A 19,748-nucleotide genomic window follows, 5' to 3' on the forward strand; every position below is an offset into this window, starting at 1 on the left:
GGTTGACGGTGGCACACACCTCGGCAGCACCATTCCCCTTCCATGACCACCCCCCCTTCCCCCGTCACCCCACTTCCTCTCCTTGTATCTCAGCACACCACCATTGATCGATTCATACATTCTTTTTTTTTTTTTTTACTATGCAGGAGATTTAAATGATATCGAATGTGTGCTTCGTGCCTTACGATAATAAGATAAGACCCGCTTCACTAAAGAAAAATTTTTAGTCTTTAGACAGTTCGGCGTGGAGATGGTGTGTGCATGTCACCGAAACCACAGTTTGGACCCAACTTTCTAACTCACGGCTTGCTTCAGATGAGCTTCGAACACCGTTATCATGAGCGTTCAAGATATACGTACTAGATTTTGTTTTAATAAGATTTACTTTATCTTTCTATCTGATTTTTATAGTCAAACAAAAACATTTAAATTACGATTTATTACCAATTTTGGTTTTTTCTAGTTATTCTTTATACCTGGTTTTCAGTGTAGAGCATTTTTCATTATTAGTAGTCGGTCACACAGGTATCCAGGTAGTCGGAAATGTAAGTGCTGGCCAACCCACTAATAATGCCTTGGTGGGAAATTTTGTCTACCCTCAACCCAGGCGCGCTTTTTCGCTAGGGCCATTTCTATGAAAGAAAAAAAACCGCGTTTGCTAAAACTTATGGATAGACATAATATATATCTGTTGTTAACATTACTTCTTAAAATTAGGTTATAGTGCGGCGAAGGAGGTAAGATTCAGCGTGAAAGTGACTCACTGATTTTTTGGATAGAAAAGCATGCTAGTTTGCAGAGGGAGCTCATTTGACTGGGGTGGTGGGGTGGCAGTGTATGCATGAGTGGTGGTTCATTCACCCAACAGTGCGTAGCACGGGAGCGATAATTCAGTAGCTAGACCGAAGGTCCTGTGCAATGAACATGACACTTTCTTCTTGATGGTGGAATCCAAGAGATAAATCCATCTCGTGCATTTTCAATGAGTGACATCGCTGGATATCTATTCGGGGACTGTCTGTTGATCGGTGGTCCGAGTGTCAGAAGGAGAGGAGGAGGAGTAACAGAGGAGGAAGTGGGGGCGTGAGAGACGGGGAAGGGGGCGGCGGGATGGGGGAAGAGGAGATTGGTGTGGTGGGGGCGAACGCGTGCTAGACAGTGCAGGGAGCGACGGGGCACAGTGCGGTGGTTGGTGGGCAGCAGCGACCAACGCTACCACTAACATCCAAGTATCGATTTTTTAGTAGCGTTGGGTAGCCATTTTACTGTGAGGCAAAGGCCCCTTTGGGCAAGCAGTGTGTAGTGTGCAGGGCCAGGCCACGGAGGAAGTAGCCCCTGGGTTGGAGAGACGGTGCCAAAGTGAATTTTTCCCGAAACTTGCAAGTGTAGTAAAAGGGGGTGCGTGTTGTGTTGGGGGCACTTGGGGTGTGGTGGTGGTGGTGTGGCACCTGTGTGCAGCAGCAGTTTAGCAGTGAGAGAGAGTGTCACGTGTATACCACCCATCAGCATTATCATATTGTCTGTCGTTTCTCTCCCTCCCTCCGCCTCTCATCTCCTCTGCTCCACACGCCCGAGTTTTGTACCCTGGGAAGAAAAAGACTCATTAAGCCAACACTGCCAGGAAGGTAGCTGCTGGGTTGTCCCTCCTTCTCAGGTCTTCTGGGGATTGTTCTCATCTGACATCTACACGAACAAGGTAAATAAAGAATGGAATTCTTCCTGTCTTTCCGCCCAAACTTCGTTCATCCTTCTTTTCTAATGTCTGATGTACAAGAGATACGGTCATGCTCGTGTGCGTGTAGGCAATTATAGTGTATGTACGGGCTTTTTAATTGACGTTATAACATGTTATCCACTGGACGTAGGTCAAGGTGTTTTGTTTAACGTTGGCTTACCAGTATGTCTATTGAACTGTCCTCAAAAGTGGCCTTATGAATTCCATTATTTTAGGAACCGTTCGCGTAAATGGAAAAAAAATGAGTAATCTCGTGTGTCACGTATGAAAGGGGGGAGTGAGTTTCTCCCTCATCTCGGCCCCACCTGGCATTTCTCATGGCTAAAAAAGATAGCCCGGTATGACTGAGGAGGAGGCACTGTACCATGTACCGTACATCACAGCATATTGTTCTACGTACTCACTGACGAGAGGGGCCTTTTAATTCTTTGTTTTGTAACCTCTGGATGGGTAAGGTACGTTTGAAGATAGAATCACAAACATAGACCAATTTTTGCTTTGCTGTGTGACCATTTAGAGTAGAATTTTGTTCAACAGGCCTGGAACTACACTAGTATTATTTTGATTTGTAATATGTAACATTTTACTGTTTCTTTATTCTGACTTGAAGCAGGTTTTATGTATTTGTCGTTTACTGGTAGTCTTATCTTTGAGCTTCTTTTTTCTAAGATATTTCAGATAACAAGATTTTTTGTTTATACTAACGCCGAGGAACTACTGTGGTATTTCATAAAACTTAGGTTAACTACGTAGACGTGAGATATGCGTAGACCTGTAGTTTAAGATAGTCATTAATTAAGGTAGGCCTATACTCTTTATTATTTAGTGTCAGAATTCCAAATGAACGAAGTACATTTTGGATGCCACACTTATTAAAGTTGGATTTGATTTCAACATCTACTCTGAAAAACATAACTGCATCATAATATACATTTTCCCACTTTAAGAGTGACAAGCCTATTATGAAAATACATAGGTCACGCGTGGTTTCATAGCAATTTAGCAGACTTCTGACTTTCCCAGCTGGTCAGGTTCCACCTAATTTGATAGAATTTGTGTTTGCAAGTTTATCTTTTACATGCATACGACCATTTTACCCTATGGCGATGCACGGGCGACCTTTGCCTTTATTCTGTACACAAAGATACTCCTCTGTTAAGGTTCGTAGAAATAAAAAGTTGTAATTGGTGGAGTTGCCCTTTTTATGGTGTTCGGTTTTCCTTAAAGATTAAGTTAGGAAGGCAGATGTTTAATTTTGACCGTGTAGAACGGTTCCCTTATTTTACCATTGGAAAACCGGAAATTAGTGAGAATTGATGTCGCATACGAAAGGAGCGAAAACCTATGCATAAGTCGTCAAGTAGAGATAGTTGGGGTGAGTGGGGTTTATGTCCTAATATCAGCCGCTCTCGTCATCCTCTCCCCAGCTGTTATTTCTATTTTCTTCTGGTAAGAGTAGGACCAGAAACTAACTTTAAAATTCATGGTGCATTTAAAGCAGACGGCCAGGACGAAAGGCCCGGAGTGATCAACGTCGCGCTAGATTTATTATTATTTTTCGTTCTCTTTCATTTCTTTGTTGTTAGGTGCCTCGTTGTTTAATTTTGTGCCTATTTGTAACTTTGTTTACCATTTAGATATGCATTGTGCTATAAATTTCACATTGGTTTAAGACTATTTTTTTTATTTGCCTTCATAAACTATTGCTTTAATTTGTAAAAATAAAAAAATTTTGACGTTCGCGGCAAAGCACTGTCTGGATGCTTAGACATCACTACATCTCTCTCTCTCTCTCTCTCTCTCTCTCTCTCTCTCTCTCTCTCTCTCTCTCTCTCTCTCTCCCCCGTAGCGTAAGTGCCAGCGCATTCAGCAACTAAATGACCTGCGTTCGATCCCTAGACCGGATGAGGAACTATGTGCTGTTTCCCAAGATTACAGTGTGCCTCTTGTTAACTGCAGTAAGGAATTATATATTTGGCTGTTAGTCGAGTGGTGATAGTCGCAGCCGAGATGTGGCGAGAGACGAAAAAATATCAGACGAGAATAATTGACCACTGTATCATGAAAATATATGCTGTCACAGATATGATAACTAGCGGAAAAACCTCGAGTAGGTAATCCTCACCCTGGAGATCCAGAACCTTTATATATACCGATATATATATATATATATATATATATATATATATATATATATATATATATATATATATATATATATATATATATATATATATATATACACACACATATATATATACATATATATTTATATAGAAAGGTTTCACATCTCCATCACCTTGCTTGCGTAATTGTTATGCATGATAGTTGCCACAGTAATTTACTTGCTGAAGATTTTTAAGTTAGTCCAGCTCAACCTGATCATGCTGGCGAAATTTAAATGTCCATCTGTAAATAAATAAAGGTTTGCTAGGGTTTTGTCGAGTTAGATTGGATGGGTTTTAAGTCACTGTTGTTTTTGCTTCTTGAAGAACCAAAGATGGCCGATCAAGAGAAAATCCTTGATGCTTTCTTGCCATCTGTCCCTCCTTTGCTTTTTCCAATGAAATTTTTCATTTATCCTGTATCTCACAACTTGTCAAGGTGATTTATGCCTTCCCTTCAGAAGATCTAACGTCTCTCCCACTCCTGCTCTCCTTCCGATGATTTATTTATTTGATCATAGGAAGCGAATATGCCACGGCTTCGTCACTGTCCCCAAAGACCCTAGCCGGCAGCATGAGCGGCGTTCACTCGCATCATTTAAACCGGGCAGAGAACTGTTTGTTGGTGTTCGCGAGTTGCGCCCCGTGAGTTCTATTGATTTTTTTTTTTATTGACTTTACCACATTGCCATAAAAAAGCGCAGCTTTCAACTGAGTTTTCTGGAAGATGTGCAGACGGTTACTTAGTGAGATGCTGAAGTTTAATATGACTTGAAGAGCAGAGAGAGTTCATGCCCCATAAGAGAGGTTTCCTGCCTTGGAAGGAAAGCGCGAATGCCCTTAAAGCCGTCGGCTTTGTCACATGGCTTCGAGTGGTGCCTGAAATGTCAAGGCCAGTGCTGGAGCGTGCCATTAACTGAGTGTGTTATACTCGCAGATACTCTGTTAAGTTTCGTAAGTTTCATTGGCGTCTTTGTTTCTGAATCCGTTTCCATTGATGTATGTAGGGCTCTCATTTGTTTATATTTGCATGCTGTATTTCATTGCTACCTTAAGAAGTCGTTTCGAGGTATTTACTTAGTTGAAATGAGAATAAGTGCGCGTCTTATTAACAAAAAGAAGGGAATTCCTGTCGTATTTTACTTGATGAGATTTGTTGTTGCTGCGCGTTCATCATTCTTAAAAGCTTTTGCTTGTGATTATTTGAGTGAAATAGTCATAATAAATCAACTCTAACCTAACCTAGGACACATGCCCTAGGATCCCCACCCTTGCCAACCCCCATACCCTCAGTATGCCTGCTATGTCAGCAGTATAAGTTACCGAATAAAATAATGGATTGGCTATTCATTTGAAATAAAATAGCTGGTTGATTATCCTTACATTAAACGCAAGCAATAAGACAGCTGCAGTTTTGTTACCAAGAACTAAATTAAAGTCATTCTCTCTCTCTCTCTCTCTCTCTCTCTCTCTCTCTCTCTCTCTCTCTCTCTCTCTCTCTCTCTCTCCGTAGCTGAGGTGGTAGCGCGTCTGGCTCACAAATGGATTAGCATTACTCGTGTTCGACTCTCGAACGGGACGGGGTGAGATAAATGGGTGATATTAATCATTGCTCTGTCAAAATTAAGAACCATGTATATGAATGGACCTCGATGGGGTACTCCCCACCCCACGAGGTGAAATCATTCACATTCCCCCACAGTGAAAATAAAAGAACTGCAGGTAAAGCATTAAGAATTCTAATAGATTCCAAGTCTAGCTTCGTAACACCTCATATTTTCACCAAACTCGTTCACGTAATATACAATCGATCCTGTTATTTATAATTCTGGATGACGACAACAGTAAGCATGAGTATCGTAGTCTTATAATTTTTTGCTTTCAAATACACACACACACTAATATATATATATATATATATATATATATATATATATATATATATATATATATATATATATATATATATATATATATATATATATATATATATATATATAGTTATATATATATATATACAGTATATATATATATATTTATATTTATATATTCATCACGTTCCATATGATTCAGTTATACATATATATATAGAATATGTATGTATATATTGTATATATGTGTATGTATGTAGCCTATATGAGAAACGTAAGTCTTCTCAGACTTGTTTTGTAGCTTTTCCCCTTTTGCGTGCAGAACAGTTGAGTCCTCTCTTTCTCCCCCTTCTGTAATAATAAAAGCAGTGTTATCTAGTGAATTAATATTAATTGAGGAATAAACATTGTCTGTATTAATTGTTGCGTTCTTGTGCGAGATTTTTCATAAACCAGAAAGAAATGGCTTATTTCTGTAGCCTATCAGAGAATCCATTTTTATCCTGTGACGCCATGTTATACATCATCGGAAAGAACAATATCGCCCAGTAATTCGCGTTCAACATTCGGAATCCTTTTTGAGCTTTGTGTTGAACTGAAAACTCTGGTGTGTAGGCATCAGCAATTTGCTCTGATCTTTGACCTAATATCGCGGCTTTTGAATGATTGTGGAGAGTTTGTATGGTGATGCAGTGCGAAATCTAAGACGCTGTCGCTTGTAGGTCATTTTTCGATTGATTGTTTCAAGGAAACCGAGTCTTCCAAAGTAGGCTAAGGTCTCACTCGACCATTTCACCAAAGGTAGAAAATGCAGACTAATTTAACTTTTTAGTTACAGTTGCCTGTGACTTTAGCTGAGCGTTGAGCTACAGGCTATAATGAGTGTAATGTCTACCAAATTCGTAGAATAGAATAAAAGGTTGTCAGCCATAAAGAGCCTAATTTATTGTTTCATGGACCATGCATGGGCCAAAATCTTATTCAGCGATAAGTGGCTTAAAATGACAGATATCAAGAAGAGCGTCGGTCGAAGACTTTTGAGCTTCCGATGCCTCTTACGGTAGCTGGGCTTCGTCCTTTAACAAAATTCTGTACACAGGAATCTGCTCTTAATCTCGAAAATGCCCCATCTCCAATAATGATGGCACAATTGTCGAGTTGGTCGTCATAATGATTTCACACTTAATGTGGGACAGTAAGTATCGTATCACTGATCTCGTAAAAATGCCGGCTTTTACTGTCGCGTCAATTTACTCTTAAGAATGAATACTGTTTGTGCAGTCTTTAATTGATGTGGGATTATTGTGGTGCGGTATGTTAACGAAGGTCTACGTTTTTCGTGCATTTTGTTCTAATTCACGATGAGCATAGGCAGTTTTACCTTTTGTACTTCGAAGAACGCCAGATAACTGGCAATGTAACCTGGTGTATTCAAGGTCAGTTCATGCATGACCTACGTTCTTATCTTGGCCATTTAATCATTGCATGAGTGGTTATATCGTTAAACCAGAGTAAATGCTTTCTCTCGAAGTTGTACAGTACATACGCATAGCCGATCTCAATGGTCCTTTGAGAACGATTATGAGTCTTGGAAAATAATGTCCCAAAGTCTCTTATCATTTCATGGGTAACATGAAGACACCCTAATTCCCATAATGAGATTCGAACCCACGCATGATAGTGGGAGGTTACCCTTAACTACTGCCGCGAATGCAAGGGTCATGCCCTTTTCTTGCCCCCTTCCCCACTCATATATATATATATATATATATATATATATATATATATATATATATATATATATATATATATATATATATATATACATATATACATATATATACATATATATACATATATATATATATATATATATATATATATATATGTATATAGTTTGTGATAGAATCCTAGGAAAACAAAACAGCATCTAGATATCGATTAAAAATCGATGTTCACTGTCAAAGATATAATGGGTCCGATAGCAGTAATGTACCCATCCATTAATCGAGAATCTATGAAATTAAATAGTGAATTCTGAGAGCAGTTGTAATTTAGGCTAAAGAGAACTTACTGTTGTTGAATCGAGAATGCAGTTAGTACATGCATACTTAACCCCAAGTTTATTAATCTTATACCGACAAAGTTGGGGGTGCTATTTTTCCCCGTTTGTCTCAGTATTTTTGTATATTTGCCATCACAACTCTTCCCTCACAGTTCAAAATATTTCAAGCTAAAACTTGGTAGCCCTCCATGCATACGTCAAATCCACGTTACACTCCCGTGTGGAATGTCACAGCAGATGAAATTATGGTTTCGGAATCCGTAGATTCTGTACACAACTTAAACCTTGGCCGTAACTTTTGAACTGAAGCAATAGGACCTGTTTAACTTGCTTATTCCACTAATGAAACTTTTGCAGATGACACCAAAGTTTCTTGATCTTGACTTTCATACTAAAAATAGTTTCCTATGAAGGAATTTTTGTTTCTTTGGCAAATCTTGTGTGGTGAAAAATGTCAGTTATCGTCGTAAGAACTTAATGGTGTCTCCTTCAATACTTCATCAGTTGTCTCCTTCAATACTTCATCAGATGAAATGCTCTTAGAGCAGTGGTTCGCAACCTTTTTCAGTGCCCGTACCCCTTGATATAAATACAATACAAACATTTGAAAAGGATTAGTGATACAAACCTGACTGAGAAATTATTAGATGTATTCAATTACTGAACAAAGGTACTTTTTTATTTCAGATGAAAAGTGTCAATCAGCACGATACAATGAATGCACTTTATAACAGTAATCTAATTATGAGTAATACTACATAGTGCACACCAACACATTTTTAGTGGTTCTATTGTTGTTGTTTCTCATTAATGATGATGTTCAAATGAGGTTCTTTCTTTGAAAGTGCCAGACGCATGTCACCACTTGCATCCAAACGGTTTCTGGCTTTTGTCTTGATGTACAAGAGAGTTTTGCATCCAAACGATTTCTGGCTTTTGTCTTGATGTGTAGGAGAGTTGAAAAACCTGACTCGCATAAGTATGTAGTTGCAAATGGCACTAGGACCTCCAGAGCTCTCCCTGCTAACTGGGAATGTTTTGAGTTGTACACACCAAAACGTATCCAGTTGCATTTTTTCAAACTCCATTCGGATTCTGTCACTGGTCTGCAACTCCGCAAGATCATGTTTCATCATATCATTATCATCCATGGAATCAAGGTTAAAAAGAAATGGATCCCGTATCCAACTTTGTGCCACAGAAACTTCTCCAAGGTGAAAATACCCTTGGAAGGACTGAATCAGTTCTTGCAAATGTTCTTTTACTTCATTCACGGTGTTTTACTTTCTATTGGTAAATATACAGTACCATTGCACTGGCTATCATGTCTCGTACCCCCAGGTTTAAGGTTTCGTACCCTTTTGGGGGTACAGGTACCCCAGGTTAAGAACCACTGGCTTAGAGAGAAATAATTCTGGTTGCTGGAGGGTCATGTATTGCTTCTGCAATAGTCTGAGATTGACTACTTGTTTTAGAAGGAAGAGTTACGCAGGGGTGTGCTTACTGAGACAGATCATGATGGTGGGTTTTTAGTTAATGGCAGAGTTACTTTCAGAGTAGGTAAATCCTAATCTGATTGTTTAAGGATAGAGGCTGATTTGATTCTCTCAATTGAAAAATCTGGTTGTTTAATGAAATTTGTTTGATATTCAACAATTACGTACCTCATTTTTATTATTTTTCTCATTTTGTCCTTAGCAGTTTCATCATCGCATTAAAACTAACGCATTGCACACCATCCGTCGTTTGACTCCCTCTTGATTCTGGATTTTTTAGAGCTCTGGTTGGCCCTCTGGGCCCGTTGCCTGATCTCGGACCCGAAGTCCCGGTTACCTCAACTCCATCGGTCCTAAGAGGAATCTCGCAGTCTCACACCCTTTCACTGCTTGAACAGCCGCTCCATGAGCAGCGCATCGTCACCCCTTAAGCGTTATGCAGCCGTACCTTGTTCACTCTTACGCCTATACTTCATAGTTATAGATGACCTTTCCTTCGATCCTTTATGTCACAGTATTTCTTCTATTCCCTAGAGATTTTTTTTTATCTCATGACATGCACAAGTATTATACGCACGCCTTGTAAACAATGTGAAAGCTAGCAATAGATTTGATTGAACAGAAAACTAGCAAAGAGGCAGTATACGTAGCGTGAAATAATGTTCTTTTTAGACATCCGAGATGAGAGCATTGCCGGTGTTTTCAACTTCAGGCGACCCTTTTCTTTGTCAAAAACATTTCAAAAGACAACTTTTAAAGTGTAGAACTGCTTCCCACATGACGAAGTAATGTGATATCGGTTATCCGTATTACAAATTTTAAATTTTAATGCGTTGTGATTTTTTATTTTGCTTTTTTTTTTACTTGTATTTGTATTAGATCTGTAGAACATATTCATCGCTGTAAAATATGGGCATAGAAAATATGATTAGGCAACATTCACACATAATTTGATTGTCATATATTCAAACATTTTATACATCAACTCACATACTTCACACTAGCCTCAATATAAGGTCCCTGTTTTTAGTGGCATGCGGTGATTTAAGAAACTGCAAGGAAGAAGAATCGGAAATATGACAGGGATTGGAGGCCAGGCTACGATGATTTTAAACAAAGCATTCGCTGTAAAATGAACATTGCCATTACCTAAGGTTTTCCCCCAACGAAGTTTTATCATTTAAGCTGTAGGATTTCCTATTGTAGATCAGTCTGATATTTCCTCCGCCCTCCCCCCTTCATTTTCCATGCCAAGGACATAAGGAGGGGGAGTGTAGGAGAGATGGCTGCGGGGCTTCCGGTTGCCATGGTGTGTGCGGGGATACAGCGAGGTACGCTCTTTACAGGTGCTGGGTATGTCTCATGTCTCATCGTCTGTGCCTGTGGCTCGGGCTTGCTTAAGATTTAACGCAGCATGGTTTGGAAAACCTCCTCATGTGTAACACACCCTGCATGTGAAAGGGTTCCTTAATCTCTCTCTCTCTCTCTCTCTCTCTCTCTCTCTCTCTCTCTATATATATATATATATATATATATATATATATATATATATATATATATATATATATATATATATATATATATATATATATATAGATATATATATAGATAGATATATATATATAGAGAGAGAGAGAGAGAGAGATATTAAAATCTTCATTGAAGGTAATCAAAAGGGGCATAAAGTATCAGTAGTGCATCATCTATAAGCCTTAGGTATCCTACGCTCCGTTCACAGCTCGTTTTTTTTTTTTTTCTCCAACTTCGCGCCTTGATTATATGTTCTTTACTTCGCTTTTCACTAGCCATGGAACACAACATGTATGAGACCCAATTTTGCTCTCTCCCACCTAAGTATTTTAAATTTTTTTCGTCCAGAATGGAAACTATTGATGATAGTCCCCTGTCTGTGGATCGCATTCAGGTGCAGTGTTTCAGATATGACCCTTTAAGGAAACAATACCATGTAGATGATAAGAATATCACAAAAAGTTTAAATGGCATTGTAGACTTGGGTAACTTTATGAGATATCTACGTAATGCCATGATTTTCAACCAAATATGAATCTATTTATTCGGTCATTCATTTATTTATTTGTGTATTTATGTATTTATTCTTTGATGCCTCAAGGAAAATGTGAAAAAAGAAAGGCGCTAAATAACTGAGACTGGTTTAACAGCGGAGCCTTATGGCCTAAACTTCACAATCAATCAGTCAGCAAAGGAACGTGACTGAAGTTGGTATGTATCTAGTTTTTTCAAGACCCCAGTTGCCAAAATAATTATAATTTTTCCCTCTGTAACTGGCTAATTGTCGAGATGATGGTATGTCATTTAAACATTGGGGCCTCAATTCCATAATCAGCGATCGAGAGTTCTGATTCTCAAGTAGTTATTAGTTACATAATTTAAAAAGTATAATTGTGCTTGAGGTTGTTGCTACTACAGAATGACTGACAGTAAGACTTGTGACATCACTACTTATCTTCAATGACGTCTGCATTTGCCCAGGCTAGTATTTGATTTCCTTCTGTAATGATAAACAGAAGGAGGATGGGGTTAGGCAGCACCTGTTTTGTTGCATTATGTATTTAAGATCCGTATTTTCATTAATATTTTACCTTGATCTAATGACAACTTTTCACTCAATGCAGTAGCCTACTCTTGATATTTTTTTGTGGGGGTTGAGGTTGGGGGCATTTCAAACATTTTTAGTCACGCGGTAGAATTTCTTACTTTACTACTGTAATCGTAATTTATCAGTCTTATCGTATTTTTTCCCACACATGCCACTGCTGTAGCTTATTTTTATGGCATGGGAAAAGTTGGCCACTTAGATCAGTAAACCTCGTAAGGCTCGGATCAGTGACAGTTCTGCACCTCGTGTTGAAAATATTTCATCCTATATATTGCTTCCCCAAGTCCTAGAAGTAGCCTATTTCCTTTAGGAAGCGTGAATGTTACCTCCCTGGGATAAGGCTTCATTGTTTTTCGTTCTTATTTCTTTTTGTTTGTCCTCGAGGCTTGGAGTAGCGAGTGACTTGAGGTTCACCCTCCAAATAAGCAGAATTTATTCAACGACTTTTTGTTTTTGTCTGTTTAAATTATATTTTTACCATGATGTGGTTTACAAATAGGATAGCAATTTTTTACTTGCGTTATTAGAATCAATTGTGGCACACTTATTTGTTACCATTTTATCGGGGTTTTTAAATTGTTTTTTCAAAGTTTATGTCCAAGGAGGGAGCTTAGTGTGATGTTTATAAGAACTTTTGTTACTTATTATTCTGTTAATCTGAAGGTACGTGCGAGAGCCTCTATTTACAGTATGTGAAGAAATTTTGATTATGGATTTCACCTGAGGAGTCCTCATAAACTTTTTAATTTTACAAGCTCTTCTATGTCTGCATATATATTTCTACAACATTTCCTTTATAATTAGCTAACATCAGAAATACTACGAAGGAATCAACACCATTTGCTGAATTCTTTGCTGAAGGACACTTCCACACCATTATATATATATACCAACGCATGCGTTCTTCTAGCCGACTCTTTCACAGACGAGAGAGATAAGAGCTGCATCTTGAAGTTTTGGGGATTGCCCCTGTGCGTGTGTTTGTGAGGCTTGCGCCGTTATCGTTTGTATCTAATGCAAATGCACCGAAGTAAACTTTTTGCTGAATGCATGCTTGCATGCGCGTCGGGCATCTATTCCGCATACATGTGGGCTGTCATGTAAAAGCAGAAAAATCACATGTAAAATTCACCAGCTGCGCTGCCCAGAGTTTCATCATTGGTCGTGGTGGACAGACATCAGTCTCGTCGTAAATAGCAGCAAATTAGAAGAAATGAGTGAGGAAAAAAATCCTAATTGCTCTGTACACTTCTCACACGGCGTGTGGCTCAAGATTGCCTCATTTCTCTCGACAAACAGCTTTATGAGTGTATTGGCTTGTGCGCCCTCTCCGAACGCTATGTTGAAATTTATATGCTGGAGAATTTGCTTGCTATGTAGGTGTAGTCCATTTCACTGGTATTGCAGAGGTGAACAAGGAGAATTTCGAGCGGGGAAGAAGACGCGAAAGTGAGTTTGGATCATGTCATGCAGTTATAGATATTTCTCTTTTGCTAGTGCTGCTTTCAGTCATTGCCTATAACTCCTGCTTCGAACTGGTTTGTGCACAACTCGATCCTCCCTCCCCCCTCCCCCTTCCCCCTTCCGGGGAAAGATTAATTACCGTGTTGTGTTAAACAGAAACCATGACGACAGCGGTCGAAGTGTTAAAGGCGGAGAACTGCACACACAAACACATTCGCGCGCGTTCAGATATTTTCATGGTTTAGGGAGAAGTTTATTGAATCAGCATCGCCAGTAAGGTCATTTTTAAAGCGCGTGGCCGATGGTTGTGTTGGCTATTTATATTTGATCGGGAAGATGACGTCTTTACGGAATAGGTGTAGAAGGAAGCTGCAAAAACAATGGATTGGAGAAAGAGAGGAGGAATGGGAGACGGGAGAAGAGATGGAGGAACTTGAGTTGCTGGGGACTTTCTACTCGTCATTTGACGTCTCAGCTTCTCACAGCAGACACTAATGATTGACATTTCACAACCATGTGGAGATTGTTAATGTCCATCACTTCGACCTTCTTCCCCCACCACTTTTTATCCACTTCTCCCCCTTATTCCTATCAGGTTTTATTATCTCTTATGTTAAGTAATGGACTTACTTAGATTATTTTATTCTTAGCTCCATTTGTTTTTTTTTTTCATACATTATGCTTTACCAGTCGCATGAAGCATCGTCACCTTTTTTTTACGCAAATTTTAAATTTTCAGAAAATAATTATTTATCGCTTTGGTATTGAAGAACAAAAATGTTATTTCAGAGTGAGTAGGCCCAAGTTATATTATTTTTGATTTGTAGCTATTTCAGAGTTTTTAAAAATATCAGTCATTCGAAATCCAAAGAAAGAAGTGGCATTTGGTCCTCATGTTATGAGTTGGTATATTTTTTTTAGTGACTCATTGCTTTCTGCGGTTTCATATTCAAGGTTTGGACTAGAGAATTAAAAAGTTCCAGTCTGCTCTGAAGCAAAGGAATATAATGCTAAGATGTTGCAATCACTATTGCTCGAAAACGCAGATAACAACATCCTTTTCTCGCTCACCGTAGAAATAAATGGGGGAAGGGGATACGATGGGAGAGCCAGCCTCTTGAGAAGTGCAACGAGGTCCGTTTTGTAAATATAATTTTCTTTGTATTTACGCATATCATATATGCAAAAATTTGACCATTTTGAACACCAGAGGATTTAAATCTTGCCAAATTAAGAAATAAGTTATGTGCGATTTAATGCATTTTTTGGAACGATTTAACAATCCACGTGTTATGCTTCGATGTGCATAAGCTTAGTCACTCTCGTGTATTTGTTTAAATGTCGGATTATCTGGTGTAGTACTCATCATCAACTCTACTAAAACTAATAACAAGAAAATAAACAAACATTACTTTATTCCACATGTGACCTTGGAAGAAATAATTACGTTAAAAAATCAGGACCCTCCCTCTCTCTCATAACTCCCCCTCCCCACCCCCGTCCATCCCATTCTCTCTCTCTCTCTCTCTCTCTCTCTCTCTCTCTCTCTCTCTCTCTCTCTCTCTCTCTCTACGCTTGGTTGAAGTGCGTTCTTAAGGACATCACGTTGCCCGTTTTGGATGGGTGTATATATAAAGACAATATGATAGCTCTAGTTAGAACTGCTGTTCATTTTTTAAATAGGCCTAATCCTTGAAGGACAGTTTTGATTATCCTTCATGATGAAAATTTTTAAGATGTCTTGATTTTTTTTTTTTTTTTTTTTTTTAATTTCTATGGTGATTCTGAATATAACCATTGTTTTTATGCCTGTATGAATTGGATTCTTTTGTCATTGGTTTGACCAACTGTCGGTATTTGTTTTTTAATTTTGTCTGTGTGTACTGGCCTACATGGTGGAATGTTTGATTTGAGTTGAACTAATGTTTTGGGAACATTTCTTCAGAAGCAGTGCTTTTTTATTATTAGGTCTTGAGAAAGTCTCATAAGACATAACGTTGTGCACACACCGTACGTGCGTGCATGCGTATGTGCGTCGCCATCATCACTGACTCCAGGTCCTCACGACGCAAGCGCCTCTGTGAAATTCAGCCACTCTCCAAATCGCATCCATCTCCCTTTCATAATTATCTTGTGTATTTATGGAACTTCCGTTTTTCCCACATGTTTTCATTTCTCACTTTATTTTCTATCTGATCCGCAGCAGTCTCCCTAAGTGTTGATACTCAAATTGTCAAACTCTTTTAGGTATAGTTTCATTGTCATATGATGTTTCATTCCCCGTATAACAACACAGATCGTATCAGCATCTGTATAAAATCGTGCTGTATTCAGACTGCCTACTGTTTAATTTGCCTTCTTTAGTCTTTTACTCAATTCTAATTCAAGAGACCCCGTATTAGAGGTCGTTGTACTTGAGTATTTGAAAGACTGCTTCATAAATCATTTCTCCGTCTAACTTTATTTCATGTCTGCGAATACTTTTTTCTCTCATCACTTCTGTTTTTTTCTATCTTTATATTTGAGTTACATCCCTCAAGATATTTGATACATTTTAATTAGCAACCATGACATTTAAAGGCTTGAATATTAGAGTACAGAAAATTCAAATTTATTTTTTTAATGAATTCTGGGTAAATGGCAAGCTGTTACCAGAAATTTAATCATGAAACGTGAGGCCACCATAATTAGTAGCAAAAGTAAGATTTACTGTAATAAAGCTGAAGAGCCCATCTAATTCCATTAGCTAACTTCAGCGGACTTTTGATAATTATGATTGCCACAGTGTCCCATTGACCTTTATAATTTTCATAATTCCTTTTTTAATAAGTGTTGTTTCCAGTAGGTAACATATGCACGGCTAGGATTGTTGTCGGGGGCAGCGCTCCGCAAGCTCTACTAGCAATGGTTTCCATTTCAAGGTTAAGGAAATTCATGGAGTATCAGATATGATTGTTATTCTACGTCTAGCCCCAGCCATGAGTAACTTAGGAACGTAATTTCATCATTTTAGGTTCTTTTATCAGCAGTCGAACTAAAGATTTCCACCAGATGAGAGTTCTGCAATAGTCGTGCTTAATGCCAAATATATGTAACATCGGACTATACCGGTACATTATTAGTGGTTTACCTGAAACCTGGCTGTGATGGCTTAAAAACTAACCGTGGACGACAACTGCCTATATGAGCGGCATTTCAGCCAGAAAAGATATGTTTTCTTTTCAATTTTGATGAAAGTCTTTATCCCAAGAGTTGTTCAACTCCTATGGCTTTTGGACAAAACCCTATTGTTCATGAGGCAAAGTAGTAACTAACATGCCAGAGAACCGCTGATTATGTTTACTTTACCGTGTACCTGTTTACAGCGTAAAGTCGTAAACAGTTATCATGTGCAGAATTGTAGAAACGGTTGTCACCTGCATTATTGCTCAAATAACAACCCTGATGGTGTCGCTTTGTTGATATAAAAGTCGTCCCCGGGGAGTCTTGAAATTCCCCACCCTTACCCCCTAGGAGTCTCAAGGTAGGATTTTTTTTTTAAACAACACACCGGATGAGGGGGGGTCATCAAGCTTTCGCACCCGTAAGGTATGTGTTTGCCTCATCATTGCCTCCTCATAAATATATATCACTGAGTATAATTACCCCGCCAGCCAGTACTTGTGAGTTCCACAGCCTTTCGGTATCCCCCGTAATGGTAAGGTAGATGTCTACGTTTGAAGTAAAATTGCAGTAATGATATTTTCAGCTTAAGGCTGTCAAGGGTTTGTGACGCGGCACGAGCAGTTACCCGATGTAGGAATCGTGGTCGGAGATTGGCCAATGGCTCTGCATGTGGTTAAACAAAGCACAAACTCGGTACAATTCAGCCAGTAAATGGCCGAATGGGTATTCTCTTTTACCCCTTTTGTTTGCAGTATGCCTTTTTTTTAATGTTGGAGGCGTGTGAATAAATGCCTGGAAAAATGTACTGTTGGACTTGGATATTATTGAAATCAGGGCTGTTACATGACTTCCTCTGCAGGAATCAAAAGGTTGGAAATAAGTGGACCGTAAACTATCCCGTTATCGGTAATGGCTGTTTCCTCGTGAGAATTCAGTTTCAGTGACTGTGAAACTTGTCGTAGTGTCATGCAAGGACACAACAGACAAATCATTCGTGTCGTTATAGTTGACATCATTTTTTATATATAGTTATGATTTAAGTTGCTTTCTCCCTCAACGATTCAACGAATATCACTTACAAGAAACGCACACTGTATCGCATGTTTTTAATAGGTTTTATGCAAACAGTATCTTACTTGTTCACTTGTGCTAGTGCTCATATTAAGATTATCTCTCTCTCTCTCTCTTATATTATTATATATCTATATATATATATATATATATATATATATATATATATATATATATATATACGTATATATATTCATACATCTGTATAAGTTCATTATGATCTCATATTTTATGTGAGATTAGCACTTTGATTTTATGTAGGGTCGACATTAGTCATTCAGTGATTTTTACCAAAACTTTAGATTTTATTTGTTCATGCTCTTGTTCCCAACGTCCAATCTATGTGGTCTTCTTAAGTGAGTTTTGTAAGGTGTTTATTTAATTTGAAGTCTTATGTTTTGAGAGAACGACGAGTTTTGCCTAAGAAAGTTCATATTAATTTTGAATTTAGAGTGGTATGGTCTCTACAGACCATATAGTGCCTTTTCTAGAAAGTTTATCAGAAAGGTTCCTTCCTTATCAAGAGAAAGGTAGCTGCTTGTTTTTCTTTATTGTACTGCACCGTTTACTGTAAGTGCTAGCGTCCTTTGCGTTGGTGGTCATTTGTCGACTTTGTCACCATAAAAGTGCGCTTCGAATGCGGCGACTCCAGCAGCTCACACAATTTGTACTCTTTTCATGATAACAAACGGCACCGTTTCTAGTGACGCGTCTACAGTCGTACGACCGAAGCGACTGTATAATAACACTTACCAGACGTACGACTCCATCCGGCCTGATAGCAATCCAGCTGTAATCGCCGTCGCGACTGATAGCGTTTTTCTTTCTTCCAAACATGGACGATTTAAAACTGATGATTAAGGCAATGCAAAAAATGAATATATTTGATGGTTTATTTCTTTTTAATTGATCCTAAAATATGAGACATTCTTCTTCATCGTCTTCCTCGAGATGATAGAAGAGCAACTCAGGTGGCTCCGCCATGACGTCAACAATGAAACTGGTAAAGCAGAGCGACCAAAGTCGTGGTAATGGAAATCGAATAGGGTGCTGTAATCGCGCGGCAACAATCGTTTTGCAACGCTGCGTTGGAAACTCGTCTTAAGGCATCATTCTCTTTTACTTTGCATCACTTTTTCCGGTTTTCTTTCATTTCTTTGATTGTTCACACGAGTTTCTTTTTTATGTACTAAGAAAGAGACGAGTCATAAATCATCTTTAACTGGGAACACAGAAAAACAGCAAGTGCATACCGTTGTTTGAATAGGAAATTGTTTTTCTAGTCTCAGTTTAACGTCTCGTTAATCGTATGTTCTTTTTATTACCTCCGTAATTGTAAGAAATTGTCTCTGCAGACACGTGTTCCTCTTGTCAGGCGAGTGCGAGTGGCGTGCACAAACCCGCCGCGAGCAGTTTGCTGAATGAGGTTCCTTAGCTCATTAAGTTAAAAAGACAGAAACTGTCGTAACGCATTCGGGAAGGTACTGCTCCAGTGTTATGGCGCTTTGCGGTCGTTAAGGTTTTGGGTGCACTGAAATAGAATAGCTACGGAAAATTGCTTTGTGGGTGTGGTGTCTTGGAGTTCGTTTTTAGAAACTTTGCGATTTATTTAAAGACGCAAGAGTAACGTCGAAAATTTTCCCCAGGAGTGACTGAGTTATTAACTTCAGACCAGGCACTTGTGCATTTTAAATCTGGCAGGAATAATGAACATGAATTGGAGTTTTTGGGGCACAGCCTTTCTTTAGACGAAAACCTAATGGTATAAATCATGCCACGCCCATTTTCATGTGAATTGTTTAGTAGTTTAGGTTTGTGATGGTAGATTGCTTGAGTCGTTACTAAAATTATAGTGCACTTGTTTCAGAGTCATTGTTAAAGGTACATAGGTTTACTGGGCTGGGTTGCTAAGGTTTGTTTTTTGTGTTGAATTCTCAGATTCAAGTTTGTTGCAGTAACTTAGGTTCATAATAAGAAATGAAAGCTCTTGCTTTCATTAGCAATGCAAGATTGCAGATTAGTTGTGTCTTAATGAAAGAGGAAAGGCCCATACGAAATCAAAAGAACTTAGTTTAAAA

The 19,748-nt window shown here is 38.6% G+C and overlaps 1 protein-coding gene across 3 annotated transcripts in view; it reads left to right on the forward strand.

The window, feature by feature from the left end:
- Positions 1-825: 825 nt before the first annotated feature.
- LOC136840577 (protein abrupt-like) overlaps positions 826-19,748 on the forward strand; it is a 91,804-nt gene continuing 72,881 nt past the window's right edge. For 2 of the 3 annotated variants that reach the window (XR_010853659.1, XM_067107199.1), the window contains exon 1: positions 826-1,696. The gene's annotated coding sequence lies outside the window, so the exon portion shown is untranslated. The remainder of the gene's footprint in view (positions 1,697-19,748) is intronic. The other variant, XM_067107200.1, reaches the window with a different exon arrangement.

This window comes from Macrobrachium rosenbergii, chromosome 8, assembly GCF_040412425.1.
Source record: "Macrobrachium rosenbergii isolate ZJJX-2024 chromosome 8, ASM4041242v1, whole genome shotgun sequence".
Taxonomy (NCBI): Eukaryota; Metazoa; Arthropoda; class Malacostraca; order Decapoda; family Palaemonidae; genus Macrobrachium; species Macrobrachium rosenbergii.